Source organism: Rhinopithecus roxellana, chromosome 3, assembly GCF_007565055.1.
Source record: "Rhinopithecus roxellana isolate Shanxi Qingling chromosome 3, ASM756505v1, whole genome shotgun sequence".
NCBI classification, from domain to species: domain Eukaryota; kingdom Metazoa; phylum Chordata; class Mammalia; order Primates; family Cercopithecidae; genus Rhinopithecus; species Rhinopithecus roxellana.
The window spans coordinates 112,669,788-112,686,111 of NC_044551.1; positions in this window are offsets into that span (position 1 = coordinate 112,669,788).

Consider the following 16,324-nt stretch of genomic DNA (forward strand, 5'->3'; position numbering starts at 1 on the left):
TACTGGGTATATGCCCAGAGGAATATAAATCATTCTATTATAAAGATGTGTGCACGTGTATGTTCATTGCAGCACTATTCACAATAGTGAGGACATGGAATCAACCCAAATGCCCATTAATGATAAACTAGTTAAAGAATATGTGGTACATATACACCATGAAATACTATGCAGCTATAAAACGGAATGAGATCATGTCCTTTGCAGGGACATGGATAAAGCTGGAAGCCATTATTCTTGGTAAACTAACGTAGGAACAGAAAACAAACACCATTTTTCTTGTTCATAAGTGGGAGCTGAACAATACGAACACATGGATACAGGGATGGGAACAACATACGCTGGGGCCTATTGAGGGTGGGTGAGGAAGAGCATCAGGAAAAATAGCTAATGCATGCTGGGCTTGATAATTAGATGATGGGTTGATAGGTGCAGCAAACCACCATGGCACATGTTTACCTATGTAACAAACCTGCACATCCTGCGCATGTATCCCAGAGCTTAAAATAAAATAAACAGAAAACCTTCACATTAACACCTGCGGAGTACTGCCTGATGGCTTGGTTTTAAGTCTATTAATAGCTGGCCTTGTCATTTAAGTTGAAAGGGCTTACAAAAATCTAAACCATTTTGAAATAAATAAGGTGAATGAGGGTCAAAAAGAAACAACAACAACAAGAAAAAAGAAAAAACAAAGTATTAAGGTTCTTGGCTCATTTGTATTCTGAATTTAAAAGCCCCTTACTTCATGAATGTAAAACACATCAAGTTAATTATTCCATTGTTTTTCCACCATAGATTAATGACATTACATACATCAGTGACACTGTACATTTTAAAGTCTATTAATTTTATCACTTCCTGGGTCAGAGGAGAAACTTATTCTTTAGCAGCCTCTGCTGACCTCTTTCAGGAAAACATTTATTAAGCACCTTCTTGAAGAAAGTCAGTTTGTAAAGATAAAAGAGCTGTAGAGTGCTCCTGATATGGCTTGGCTGTGTCCTCACCCAGATCTCATCTTGAACTGCAATTCCCATAATCCTTACATGTCCTGGGAGGGACCCGGTAGGAGATAATGGAATCATGGGGGCAGTTTCCCCGCATGCTGTTCTCATGATAGATAGTGAGTTAACATGAGAGCTGATGGTTTTATAGGGGGCTTCCGCCTTTGTTAGGCACTCATTCTCTCTCCTGTCACCCTCTAGAGAGGCGCCTTCCACCATGATTATAAGTTTCCTGAGACCTCTCCAGCCATGCAGAACCATGAGTCAATTAAACCTCTCTACTTTCTAAGCTACCCAGTCTCTGTTATTTCTTCATAGCAGTATGAGAAAGACCTCATACAGCTCCCAAGTTTTTCTGCAAAGTATGTGGGTTTGAAATAGTATGGGGACTCACAAGTGAGGAGTTAGAAAAAGAGACCACACACCTAAGAATGTCTAGTATTTTTGGAAAATTTTTGTCTATTACAAAAATATACTAGGAGGATGTTTACAAAGCTCATTAATATTACTGCGGATCAACTCTTAGAATTCTTGACCTAAAGCAGGGATAGAGAAGTTTCATTTTGCATGCTGACTTTGATGGAATAATAAAGATTGCTTAGAGTCCTGTTTTGGGGGAAAAACATGTCTGAGGCCCTCTCTGGGCCCAGTGAGCGAGAATGCTGTGATTGATTGATTTCTGTGATGGGTGCTGAAATGGGAGAATTTACATTATAAGCGTTAGGGGAATTGTCATCCCTGCTTTGATTTCCCTCATTTAGTCAGATGGGATGACTTCAGTTATAAGACAGAAGATCAACTCAAAATAAGCATAAAAGGGAATTTATTATCTCAGGTAACTAAACAGGCTGGACTAATGGCTTTTAGCTCATTTTGATCTGGGACTCAAATAACATGGGACTGGGCTTCTGTCTCTTGGCACCTTTGATAACTGTCATGATAATAATGGTAATAACAGCTAACACATATAGCATTTCAATGTTTCAGATGTTTTTTATAAGCACATTACATTTACTAATTCACTTAACCCTCAAAATGAGTCTATGAGGTAGGCGGTAGTATTATCACTTCCATTTACAGATGGGGAAAGTGAAGCATAGAGAGATTAAGTAACTTGTTCAGGAATGTGCAAATGATGGACTCAGCATTAGAATCCATGTAGTCTGTTTCTAGGTCGGGCGCAGTGGCTCACGCCTGTAATCCCAGCACTTTGGGAGGCCGAGACAGGTGGATCACGAGGTCAGGAGATCGAGACCATCCTGGCTAACATGGTGAAACCCCGTCTCTACTAAAAATACAAAAAAACTAGCCAGACATAGTGGCGGGAGCCTGTAGTCCCAGCTACTTGGGAGGCTGAGGCAGGAGAATGGCGTGAACCTGGGAGGTGGAGCTTGCAGTGTGCCGAGATTGTGCCACCGCACTCCAGACTGGGCGACTGAGCAAGACTATGTCTCAAAAAAAAAAAAAAAAAAAAAAAAAGAAGAAAAAAGAAAAAAAAAGAATCCATGTAGTCTGTTTCTAGAGCCCATGTTCTAAACCAGGCTTGGGCAAACTATGTCCTGTGTGCCAAATCCTACCTGTGCTCATTCTTGTAAAAATATATTTTAAGTAACTTCAAAATAAATATATTTGTTTGGAACACAGTCACACTCATATATATATTGTCAATAGATGATTTCATACTACAGTGACAGAGTTGAGCTGTTATAACAGAGACTGTATGGCCTGCTATATTAGTTCATTCTCAAACTGTAATAAAGAACTACCTGAGACTGGGTAATTTATGAAGAAAGAGGTTTAATTGACTCACAGTTCTTCAGGCTGTCCAGGAAGCTTTAATTGACTCATAGTTCTGCAGGCTGTACAGGAAGCATGGCTGGAGGCCTCAGGTAACTTACAATTATGGTGTCAGGTAAAGGGAAAGTAAGCACAACTTACTGTGGTGAAGCAGGAGAGAAAGCAAGCAAAGAGGGAAGTGCTACACACTTTCAAACAGCCAGATCTTGTGAGAACTCACTATCATGAGAATAGGAAGGGGGAAATCTACCACCATGATCCAGTCACCTCCCACCAAGTCCCTCCCCCAACATTGGGAATTACGATTCAACATTGAATTTGGGTGGGGACATACAGCCAAACCATATCATACCACCCCCTGGCCCTTCCCAAATCTCATGTTCTTCTCATGTTTCATAATACAATCATGCCTTTCCAACAGTCCCCAAAGTCTTAACTTATTCCAGCATTAACTCGAAAGTCCAAGTCCTAAGTCTCATCTGAGACAAGACAGGCGCCTTCTGCCTATGAGCCTGTAAAATAAAAAACAAGTTAGTTACATCCAAGATACAATGGGGTTACAGGCATTGGGTAAATGCTCCCATTCAAAAAGAGAGAAATTGGCCAAAATGAAGGGGCTAAGGCCCCATGCAAGTCTGAAATCCTGCAGGGCAGACATTAAATCTTAAAGCTTCAAAATAATCTCCTTTGACTCCATGTCTCACATCCAGGCCACACTGATGCAAGGGATGGGCTCCCAAGGCCTTGGGAAGCTCTGCCTCTGTTGCTTCACAGAGGACAGCCCCCACTGCTGCTTTCTTGGGCTAGAGTTAAGTGCCTGCAGCTTTTGCAGGCACACAGTGCAAGCTGTTGGTGGATTTACCATTCTGGGGTCTAAAGGACCATGGCCCTCTTCTCACAGCTCCACTAGGCAGGGCCCCAGTGGGGACTCTGTGTGGGGGCTCTGACCCCACATTTTCCTTCCTTATTTCCCTTGTCCATGAGTGCTTTGCCCCTGCAGCAGACTTCTGCCTGAACATCCAGGCATTTCCATACATCCCCTGAAATCTAGGTGGAAGCTCCCAAACCTCAACTCTTGCCTTCTGCACACCTTCTGCACAGGTCCAACACACAGAACCCACCAAGGCTTGGGTCTTGCACCCTCTGAAGCAATGGTTAGAGCTGTACTTTGGCTCCTTTTAGCCATGGCTGGAGCTGGAGTGATGGGATGCAGTGTACCACATCCCAAGGCTGCACAGAACAGCAGGGCCCTGGGTCTGGCCCAGAAAACCATTTTTCCCTTCTAGGCCTCCAGGCCTGTGGTGGGAGGGGCTGCTGTGAAGGTCTCTGAAATGCCTTGGAAGCATTTTCCCCATTGTCTTGGATATTAACATTTGGCTCTTTGCACAAATTTATGCAGCCTTAAATTCCTCCCCAGAAAATGTTCTCTTTTCTGTTGCACGGTCAGGCTGCAAAATTTCCAAACTTTTATACTCTGCTTTCCTTTTAAATATAAGTTCTAGTTTCAGGTCATTTCTTTGTTTATGCAAATGGAATGGGCTTTTAGAAGCATCCAGGCCACATCCTGAACACTTTGCTGTTTATACATTTCTTCTGCCAGATACCCTAAATAATCTCTCTCAAGTTCAAAATTCCACAGATCTCTACAGCAGGGGCACAATGCCACCAGTCTTTTTGCTAAAGCGTAGTAAGAGTGACCCTTCCTTCAGTTACCAACAAGTTCCTCATCTCCATCTGAGACGACCTCAGCCTGGGCTTCACTGTCTATGTCACAATCAGCATTTTGGTCACAGCTATTCAACAAGTCTCTAGGAAGTTCCAAACTCTTCCTCAACTTCCTGTTGTCTTCTGAGCCCCCAAACTCTACTAACTCCTGCCCATTACCCAGTTCCAAAGTTGGTTCCACATTTTCAGGTATCTGTATAGCAGTACCCCACTTCTCTGGTACCAATATTCTGTATTAGTCTGTTATCTCACTGCTACAAAAGAACTACCTGAAACTGGTTAATTTATGAAGAAAAGAGGTTTAATTGACCCACAGTTCTGCAGGCTATACAGAAAGCATGGCTGGGAGGTGAAGGGGAAGCAGGCATGTCTTACATGACCAGAGAATAAGGAAGAGAGAATGAAGGGGGAGGTGTACCAACTTTCAGATAATCAGATCTCATGAGAACTCATTATCACAGGAAGAGCAAGGGGGAAATTAGCTCCCTGATCCAATCACCTCCCACCAGGTCCCTCCCCCAACATTGGGAATTACAATTTGACATGAGATTTGGGTGGGGACACACAGCAAACCATATCACCTGCAAAGCTTAAAATACTTACTATCTGCCCCTTCATAAGAAGAATTTACCAACCTTTGCTCTAAACCACTGTGCCATATTGGATTCTACCATTCCTAGGCTCCACATGGTGGCAAGATGGCTGCAGCTGCTCCCACTCCTAATCCTTTTCTTTTCACGTTCATAAAGAGCATACCTAGTTCCCCGATTCCTCAAATGAAGTCCTGGAATTGAGTCTTGCTTGCCCTGATTGGCCTGATTTAGGTCATCACTACACTGCCCAGCCCTGCTGCTCCATTCCTGAAACTAGGAATGAAGTCAGCTTCATTCATGGTTTGTGGCTGGAGGTCAAGAAAGAGTGTTCCATCCTAAGATGACATCTAGAGAGTTTACTGTGGGAAAAACATCAGAATTCTGGGTAGTAAAAACAAATATTGATTGTATTAATAATGGCCTATTTAGTGCATTTGTTTATTTAATTACATGATTGTAAATATTTGATGTAAATGGAAAAATTGGATGGAAATATTTCAGTAATGTGCCCGGATGGCTATGCAGGAAGGCAACATTTCTATCCCCATCTCACGAGAGGCTGGTTGCTAATTAGTGACTATTCTTTCTAAGGATTGTCAATAAAAAGATCATTGAAAGTGGGAGAGTGAGAAAGAATTATGAAAGAAGAGAAGTTAAACCTTTCCCCAACTGCGAACTTTAGCACTGCTTCTCTTTCAGTCAAAGCTGCTGCAACCTTTGTAACTTTCCTTTATTCCGTTACGTATGCATTTCTTGTTTCCTCGCCTCGTCTAGCTGCAAATATGGCACTAACTTAGTATGTTTTTCATGACTCACAGTCGTCATAAATACACTGTCCCAGGTTGTGATGCAGTGAGGCATTTCAGGGCTCATGACATGCATTTGGGGCTGTTTTTCCCGAAAACCCTAACTCATGTTGTTAGGGTGTTCGGTCCCTGTGTTAACCTTTTAACTATCTTTTTATGAAGTATAATACACAAACAGAAAATCACAAAGAACAACTCTAGAACTTAATGAATTATCATAAGGGGAAAATCCTTTAAAATGGTAAATTTGTAGCATGTCAGCCTCCCTGAAGCCCCTCTGAATCCCTCCACCTGGTCATAGTCCCTTCTTTCCCTTAGAGACAACCACTGTCATTAATTCTGAAGTAACCACTTTCTTACTTTCCTTTACAGTTTTACCACCTAAGGACAACCCTAAACACTATTGTTCTGTTTTGCATGTTTGTGAATTTTATATAATTGTAGTTGGAAAGCATATATTCTTTTGTCTGATTTCTTTTTCTCAACCTCATATTTATGATTCATCAGGTTGCTGTGCAAAATTATCATTCATTCCTTTTCATTGATAGCATTCCATTTTGTGGGAAGAACATATTGTTTTGTTCTACTGCTGATGGTCATTTGTATTTTCTAATTTTAGAGTTTGCAAATAGTGTTTCTATGAATTTGTCTCGGTGTACATATATGTGCATTTATTGGATATATACTTAGAAGTGGGTCATAAGGTATCACATATGGTATTATATGTATTGTCATATATTATTATTGATTGATTTGATTGATTTATATATTACTGGATTATAGAGTCTGAGTATCTAATATTACTAGATAATACCGAAGAGTTTTCCAAAGTGTGCTGGGTTATAATCTTGCCAGCAGTGTATGAGAGTTCCAGATATAACATGTCTTTGCCAACATTTGTTAGTGTCAATCCTTCTCATTTTTTATGTTCATTGATTCTTTTGAATATTGTCTTTTGTGAATTGCCTTCAAGTCCCATACCCACTTTTCTACCAGGCCTTTTTTTTTTTTTTTTTTTAAAATATGATTTGGAGAAACTATTTTTCAAAGAGGGAGCTCTATTCTCTTATCTCCCATCTCCATGATATTTGTTGCTAATGGTCCTTGTACCTGTGATGTCTCCTTCTCTTTTGCTTTGGGTGGTCTCCTTCCCCTATATCCTGGGGTCCTCTCCTCATTAACATATTCTGATTCTGCATTTTCCCTGTGTCATCCCCTCCATGAAGGCCACCACACACTGGTGACTAACTCTCCATCATATTCAGTAACATCCCAGCGATGGATCTTTTTATCTTGATGCCTACTGGGGGATCTCTCTTCACCTGTCTGCTCCACTGGCTTCTCAAATCCAGTTTGTCCACAATTAGACTCTTTGTCTGTGTTTTCCTCCCTCTTGAACCTACCACTGTTTCTTTATTCTCCATCTCTGTTCATGCATTTTAAAAATTATCTTAGCTACCAATCTAGGCATCTTCATCAACTTCTCTTTCTTAGCACTCATCAAATCACTCTCTAAGTTTTATTGATTTTACTTCTTCAGTTTTTCCCTCATCCTTGGTTCCGGCTCTTATAATCTCTCTCCTGGACCACTTCAACAGCTTCGTAAGTAGGCTCCCTGCCTTCAATCTTGTCCACTACAAATGTATCATTTAAACAGTTGCCAGAGTGATCTTCAAAAATGTGATCCCAACGATGACAATTCTCTTATAATCTTCCAGCAGTACTCCACAGCTTGAGTGAAGTCTAAGCTCTCTAAATGGCCCTCTGCAATCTGGGCCCTGCTGCCTCACCAGCACTCAAGAGGGTCTTAGCCAAGAGTCTTTCCTTTCAGCAAAGTCAAACTGCTTGTGCTACTCAGAAAGAGGTAGTGCTTCTTAACCATTGCTCATATTTGTACTCCCCTGATTGGCCCTGGTCATCTTTGAAGGTGGAATTCACTTTCATCTCCAGGGGATTGGATGTTCTAACTCTGTGTACCCATAATAACCTATGTATATTTCTGCTATTGCATGCACCATGTTGTATTTAAGTCATCCGGTTGAGATGGCATTCCTATTAGATGGTATTCCTTAAGGACAGGGATTGTACCTTGTTTGTAGCTTACTCTTGTACCTGTGACATATGAGCAGCTGTGGAATACTTGGTTGCTCAGGTGATCTGTAGGAAGGCAAAATAATATCATTTAATCTTGTGGGTAAATGATATTTAATGTGGTAGATAAATGCAGTGAGCCTATTTGTGTGAACACGGATGTCAGTGAGGCTTGGTGTGAGGCATTTCCCCCAGGGCCACTTGCAGAACTGTCTTTGAATGGTACACCAGGCAAAAATGCTGAATGTTCCTAGGTCGGAATTAAAACTTCTTATCAAGGATGTTGACTCATTGGTTTTAGGCACATGGAAAAATAAAGACAAAAATAACAATGAAATAAAACTTATTTTAGAAGTTCAAAAGACCTGGTTTCTATCCTGGCCTTGGAGTAATTCTTCATGTAACCTTGTGAAGTTGTCACCATCCTTCTGGTTACAAAAGTGCCTGAGTAAGTTGAAATGTCTCCAAAAGCGATAATGTTTAATTACTGCTCACCACCTGGACAGTTATGTAATAATGAGCCTGTAAAAAAGGAAGTCATTACAATCTTTTGTGGAGTCATATAACCTTATTATCAACCAGGCCAGTGGAGCCTTAATTTGTAAATAGATCCCCAGCCCTGATGTAAAATACAAAAAAAAATTTTACAATCTTTGCTTCCAGGTTGGGTCCTTATGCAGCTGGGAAGCATCCTCCATTTCTACAAGAAAGATAATGAATTCCGAGACGGTTCCCTGAGAGGAAAGAAGCCTGTTAGTGGGACATTGAGGCTGTGTGTGTGTGTGTTTGTGTGTATGTGTGTGTGTGAGAGAGAGAGAGGTCACATTAGGAAGAATTTATTGAATGCTAGAGAACATGGAAAAGCTATAATTACTGTTCTTGGTGAAGCCTCCCCAGAGTCTCTCTTGGGACACAGTGGGATTCATTTGAGAACAATGGAGTTAGTGAATCATCCCTGTGCTGGTCAAAGTAAAGAGCTTCTTTGAGTGAATGGTCCATTCCTGAAATGGTACTTCATTTTGTACTTTGAAAAAACTCAGCTTTTTGAGCTGAACTTTCTTGTTCCATGATGGACACTTTCTCAATTTCTGTGATATTTGTCTGATCTTCAATGAGTATATTAATTCTCAAGTTTCAGCTGATTCTTTCATCAAGAAACATCACAAATTAGCTCTATTAGTCTGTTCTTGCATTGCTATAAAGAAAAATCCAAGACTGGATAATTTATAAAGGAATGAGGTTTAATTGGCTCACAGTTCCACAGGCTGCACAGGAAGCATGGTGCTGGCATCTGCTCAGCTTCTGAGGAGGCCTCAGGATGCTTATAATCATGGCAGAAGGCAAAGGGGAAGCCAGCGTGTCTTACATGGCAGGAACAGGAGCCAGAGAGACAGAGGGGAGGTTCTGTACACCTTTAAATAACCAGATCTCGTGAGAACTTGCTCACTATCACGAGAATATCGCCAAGAAGATGGTGCTAAACCATGCATGAGAAATCCACCTCCATGATCAAATCACCTCCCACCTGGCTCCACCTCCAACACTGGGGATTACAATTTGACATGAAATTATGGCAGGGACGCAGATGCAAACCATGTCAATACATAATTAACCTTTCTGCCTTTTCAAAAATAAGAACTATTGTCCTTCTTGTCAGGGAGGAAATGAGGGGTTTAATAAATGGACCCCACCGTTCAATAAATGCACCATTGACCACCTTCTGCCTTTTTCCTGTTAGAGTCCAGCGTAGACTGAAAGGCCATTCCACAGTATATTTCAGATCAGTTCTGTATTGTGGCTAGTATGTAATATGACTGACTTTACTTTCCTTTACTGAGAAATAGATTGTCTTTAATATGCAACTATAATTGTTTGCTGTTCTCTTTATATATTCAGGCTGAGTCTTCATAAGCCACCTGCATTTGGAGTTGAAAACCAATGGTCTAGATGAAATATGACTTTCAATTATGCCACAGTCAGAGAAGCTGAAATAAGAAGGCCACACTGGGGGAAGTCAGGTTTATCTCACTGGAGTAAATCGGGCATGTAGAATAAAATCCAGCATTCACTCAGCACACAGCCCCACTGACCCTTTTGTTCATCCCCCTCCAATTTATTGTTGTGTTTCCCAGCTGCCCACAGAGCTTCCCCTGCAACATTGTGGACACCCAGGCAAATGAAAATGCCAGTCTTCTCCCATCCCTGTCTTGCTGTATTAGGCATGTGCTCAGCTCTGAAATATTTCTTTGGGGAACTGTCTTGCCTTCCCCTAAGAACATCTAGGGGAAGGTTTCTCTCACCTCTTATTTCCAAGTGGGAGGGTTGAGAATAATAGCTCTTGTCACTTCCCTTTGCCTTGTTATGGGGAATATTTAGTGCTGCAGCCTGGGTGTGGGGGCAATATCTTGGATGTGATAATGTTGCTCCCTGCATCAGTGAACATGGTATTGATTGTAAGCTGTCAACCTTTCTGCATGCTTGGCAGGGTCCCAGAAGGCTAACTACTGCAGGGAGGGTAATGCATCAGGCAGGGACACATACGCTCTATTAACTAACACTGCAATCTAAGTTGGATCGCTTGCTCTTAACACATCTTGGCTCACTGGTTCTCAGTTTTTTCTTAATTCCCTGACTCCTCTGAGCAGTCCTGTGATGCTGCTTGTATCTCCATATATCATTCAAACACCCAGGGGCATGCTGCTCATCTTGTAAGCTTCCTGTGGGCAAGTGCTGTGCCTGACTTCCTTACACGTTTATTTGTTCATTCATTCAACAAAAGTTTTGAGCACCTACTATGAACCAGACAATGTTCTGTGCTCTGGGGATACAGGAGTGGCCTAAACAATGATGCAGTCCTCATGGAACTAAGGGTGGTTGAGAAAGCGTCTCTGAGGAGGTGACATTTGAGTTGAGTTTATCACTATATCCCCTGTGGCTGGACTATAAGTATTTGCTAAGTTATGGAAACCATAGCTCCTCATCTGAGTGCCTCATAGCCTGGCTGTTAAAGAAGCTCCTGATGTGTGAACCTCACTAAGTCCATGCATTATTTTTATTTTTTAGATCATACATTATTGCCCACTCACCTTACCATGTCTCCTTATTTCTCTTGATCTGCCTTCCTGCTTTTTACTAATCAGTCACACCAGAGTGTTGTGAATTCCATATATATATATGGCATATGCTGTTTTGCCTCCACCCTCCTATCCTGATGTCTGGAATATGCTTTTCCTTTCTCTTCCCCTGGATAACTCACTCCCTTTATCTTTCAGATTTCACCTTGCAAATCACCTCCTCTGGGAAGCTTCTGGTCTGGATGAGGTGGTGCTCCTTTGTGTCCTCCTGGCACCCAGACACATCCGTCATAGTGCATATGTTTTATAGGATTAGCGGAACTGTAGCAAGAAATGTGCACTGAATGCATATTTGTGGGCCAGGTACCCTTCTAAGAGCTTTGTGTATATTAAATCATTTAATCTTCACAGCAATTTTATGAGATAGATGTCATTTTTATCCTCATTTCATCAATAAGAAAATCGAGGCACAGAGAGGTTGTCATTTTTCTAGGTTCCTCAGCTTTTAAGTGGTGGAGCTCAGATTTTAACCCAGGCAGGCAGGCTGGCAGGCTTGGTGTCCGGGGCTCTTGATAGTTCACTGCCACCATTGCCTGTGAGTTTGTCTGCACCTCCCGCTGTCTGTGAGCTGTGTGAAGATGGAGCTGTCACTGCTGCTTCCACAGACCACCCTGGCATGGGCTTGGCAGGCGGTACATGAACAATCATTAACCATTTAGTAAATGAATGAATGGATGAATGAATGCATGAAATTCACCCAACTGAGCAGCCGTTTAGAGTTCCAAAATGTTGCTTTTCCTTTTAACAGTGAGGCAGCACCCCCTCCCTTCTACTCCAGCTTCCTGAGTCTTCCATGACTCCCACAAAAATGTATTACCCTGGCTGGAAGGGAGTGCATCCCTAGCCGACCAGAGCAAGAATCACGGCAATCATGGCTTGTTCCTACAATTTCTGGGTTTCTGTCAAAGGTGAGTTCTGAAGAAGTGTCCTCTTCACTCTCTCAAACCAAATGCAGCAGCCAAAATGATTGGAGTGACAGCTGAGAGGGCTTGAGATGGGCAAGCAGGAGCTGTTCAGTGGGAGCTGTTCACCCAGGAAAACCCAGGTTGACTTTTTGGGGAATGAGCAGCAGGGGTGGGAAGGCTGGGAGTGGACTGGGATCTGTCTTAGCAGTGGCTAAGCCCCTGCTTCTGGCCTGACAGTGATCATTGCTTTGATTGCAGCTGAGGCAGGGATCAGCAGAGATGGCAGATCACGAAAGTTCTGCCACTGGCAGTTTAACCAATGGGGCATGGAATATCTAAATTGGGGGACAGTTAATCGGTCATAATAATGTCAAAGTCAGGAATTGGAGACCTGTGAGCCACTTGACTTTACTCTCTGCTTTGATGACAAACCAAATTTGTATTCTTGGTCAGCTGTCAGGCAATATTTAGTCACAGAGAAATGGTGTGTTTGTGAGTATCCACGCTAGGGAAAATAATCAAGCCAAGGTATCTCTGCATTACCAATCACTGTGATGGAAGAAGTATAGGATCTGCAACAGGATAGATCTAGATAAAACTTCCCGCTAGGTCATTTAACGCTTTGAGTCTGTTTCTCACTATAAAAATGGAATAATACATCTACCTATCAGGCGATTACAATGATTTAAAACAGTGCCTCTCTCAGTGCCTGTCATTACAATAACTGCTCAGGAAATACTGGTTTCCTTTTATTCTTTCCATCTACTATTTACATTTAAATACAGTGCTTAAAAATAAGGTTTAATAAATATTTGTTATTGGATGAACAAAAGGAAAAAGGGGTAGGCTAGTTCTACTATGTCGAAAACGTGTTTCTAATGGAAGGAGAGAAACATTGGCTTTCTGTTCCCATGCCATATGGATTTTGCTTCATATTCTGGTATATGTTGGTCTACCTATTGGAAATGCTGTATCATGCTTTGTTGAGCAAATTGAGTTAAAATTCTGCTTAGGCCGGGCGCGGTGGCTCAAGCCTGTAATCCCAGCACTTTGGGAGGCCGAGACGGGCGGATCACGAGGTCAGGAGATCCAGACCATTCTGGCTAACACGGTGAAACCCCGTCTCTACTAAAAAAATACAAAAAACTAGCCAGGCGAGGTGGCGGCGCCTGTAGTCCCAGCCGCTCAGGAGGCTGAGGCAGGAGAATGGCGTAAACCCGGGAGGCGGAGCTTGCAGTGAGCTGAGGTCCGGCCACTGCCCTCCAGCCTGGGCGACAGAGCAAGACTCCGTCTCAAAAAAAAAAAAAAAAAAAAAAAAAAAAAAAAAAAAAAAAAAAATTCTGCTTAGATGACACATTCTGAGAACCTTTTCTTATCACACATTGATTAACCATTTCTTCCTCTGTATGATTTCTGCCCTTCGTAGATACCTCATTGTAAATATGTTTACAATATGCAAGTATCCACTTTCTCCTATGTGAGTGTCATCTCTTGGAGGGCAGGGGCCAGTGGTTTAAACATCTCAGTAACTCTAGCCCCTTGTCTAGAGCCTGGCTGCCTGACACATCCCAGGCAATCAATGAGTCTTTAATTCATTGAGCTTATGGGTCATTACTGGGACTTGTTTTCTGATCAGTAACTTCCATCTACATGCATACACACACACACACACACACACACACACACACACACACACACAATGTATGATGGGGATAGTGGATAAGAACTTTGACTAAAACTGCCTGGCTTTGTCACTTGTGAACTGTGTAAATTTGGTTGTCATTCGTCTTTGTATCTGTATTTATGAGAACGACAATAGTATCTGCATCTGGAGTTTTAGGGGTAAATAAGTCAATACATGTGAAATTTGTAGAACAAAGCCTGGCTTATAATAAGTGCTCAATAAATGTTAGCAACTATTGTATGTTACAGCTGTATTTTAACAGCTCTGGCTTTACAGTCAGATACCTTGAGTTGGAGTCCTGGTTCCATCTCTCTCTGGCTTTGTGCCCTTGGCTAGGTTGACAACTTGAGTCTATTTTCTTATTTGCAAAATGGAAATACTAATGCCATCATGGGGTCTGGAGGAGGAGATAATGAGATGAGGCATGGAAAGCAATAGTATATTACCCATCAGTGTTGTTGCTATTATTATTTTATGGTGCTTTAAACTTATCAAAACAGTTATAAGTAAATGGATTTCTTGTTCTCCTAATAACAATTCTCTGAGCTAGGATAGATGTCTTTCTGGCCATTTTATAGGTGATGACGCTGCCATAGGGACTGTGAATGGGTAGCTTAAGTTCCTTGGTTACCAGGAGCAGGACCCACGTTTCCTGTCTCCCAGTCCCTTCTTTTTTCCACTGACCAGGTTGGTTGCTCCCTTGGAAATCAGTACCTGAGAACGGACTTAGAAATACAGGGGGAAGAGGTGGATGAAGGCATGCTGGATGCACAGTGGATCAGGTTGCAGTGTGAATGTTTCTCAGTGGCGTGTCTAGATTTCCCCCATCCAAAGACTAACCAGGCCCGACTCTGTTTCACTTCCAAGATCAGACGAGATCGGGTGCATTCAGGGTGGTATGTCCAAAGACTGTCAGGGGATTTGTTCTGGAAGGGGGGTGGCATTATTGAAAACACAGCAGCTTCATCCACACATTCATCATGAAAGAGGGAAAATTAGTAAGGGTTCCACCATTCAGGCTGTGGACTACAGTGTCATCCCTAAATCCTCATTATGAGGCCTACCAGGGCTTTCTTGAGCCCTGCAGGGCAGCTAGCAAAGGGACTGAAAAAGAAATGAGGTCCAGGGTGGTGGGGGGAGGGAAGATTTAGGCAGTTGCTCTGTAGACTTGAAGGAAGGGAAATTATGGCTTTTTAAGTCCTTAGAAATTGGGCATTTGAGGGTATACCTTTTATTATAATGGACCCTAGAATGTTCAAAGGAAGCTTAGTGGAGATAGCTGACTTACTTCATTGGGCCACCGAGCTAGCAGAATTTTAGCTTCATCTTTGTTCCATCTTACAATTGTTCCATCTTATATATGCTGGTTGCCTAATAGATGTTAATTTGGTTGAATTAATTACAAGACCAATGAGAAGTTTAAAGGTGCTGTTTTTTTTTTTCAATGGAAGAATAAAGGCAGGAGCCAAACTTTAAGGAGTTAAGAAGCAACTTGATTCCCACTGCCCATCTGCCTATGTATATCCCACTACTTGATGCTGGCTAATGTCTTCCTTTTTTGTTTTTTCTAACTAATCTTCCTCCTCCTGACAGAAGATCATGAATGTCTACCAAAGTTTAGCTTTTTGCATTACTTGTTTTTAATGTCACGAACTGAATGTTGCACACAAGGATGGTTTTGGTGAAAGCCAAGGATGGCGTGGCTTCCATTTTCCTTAATTCAATGGACACCCTCCAGTTGTAATCTGATGGCTCTTACCAAGCAGCAGGCCTTGCAGGGTAAAGTAGTACAGGGCCCTTAGAATTGAACCAACTGTTGCAAGGTAGCAAATCAGGCTTCAAGTAGTTTTCAGTGTCAGCTGAAAAACAGACTGACGTCTATGTGCCACTAACTAAGAAGTATTGCCAGTACTGGGGCTGAAAGATCACACATATAAAATACCTAGTTTAGTACTTGGTAAAGAACAGGTAATTTGTGAAACATTGTGGTGGTTATTGCCCCCTGAGGGCTAATCTCTAGGGCTTTCCCTTCCTGTTCCTGTCCAGGAGTCTTGGGTGTTTGCTCTAATGCATCCTTTGCAGGGGATGGAAGACAGGATGGCTGCTCTCTGCTCTTTCTTCCCTGGAAACTCATCCTACTCTGGGTCTCAGTTTGTACATCTATGTGCTAAGGGTGTTGGACTAGTGTAGGGGCTTTTATTTGGAATTCACAGATAAACTGCCAAGGGGCCTATGAACTCCTTAAAGCATGACAAAAAATTATTCCTGTGTGTGTTCTGGGCAGCCCTGCTGACTCTATCATCTTTGATGCACCTGAAGGCGTAAATGTTCTGTCATATCAGTTACTCGGGGTCCCAAAGTTTGATACACATGCTCCTGGTGGTTCACAAAATGATTTCAGGTGGTATGTGGGTGCATGTTTGTTATATTGATAATTATGTGATTAATGTTAGGGAAAAAGCCTAGCATATCACAGTTGAAATTTCATGCATATTATTTCTTTGGAAGAGGCTAAGTCTTGCTTTTAAGAAAAGGTGACTTAAAAAAATATTACATGAATAATAGTACAAATGTGGGTTGATTCT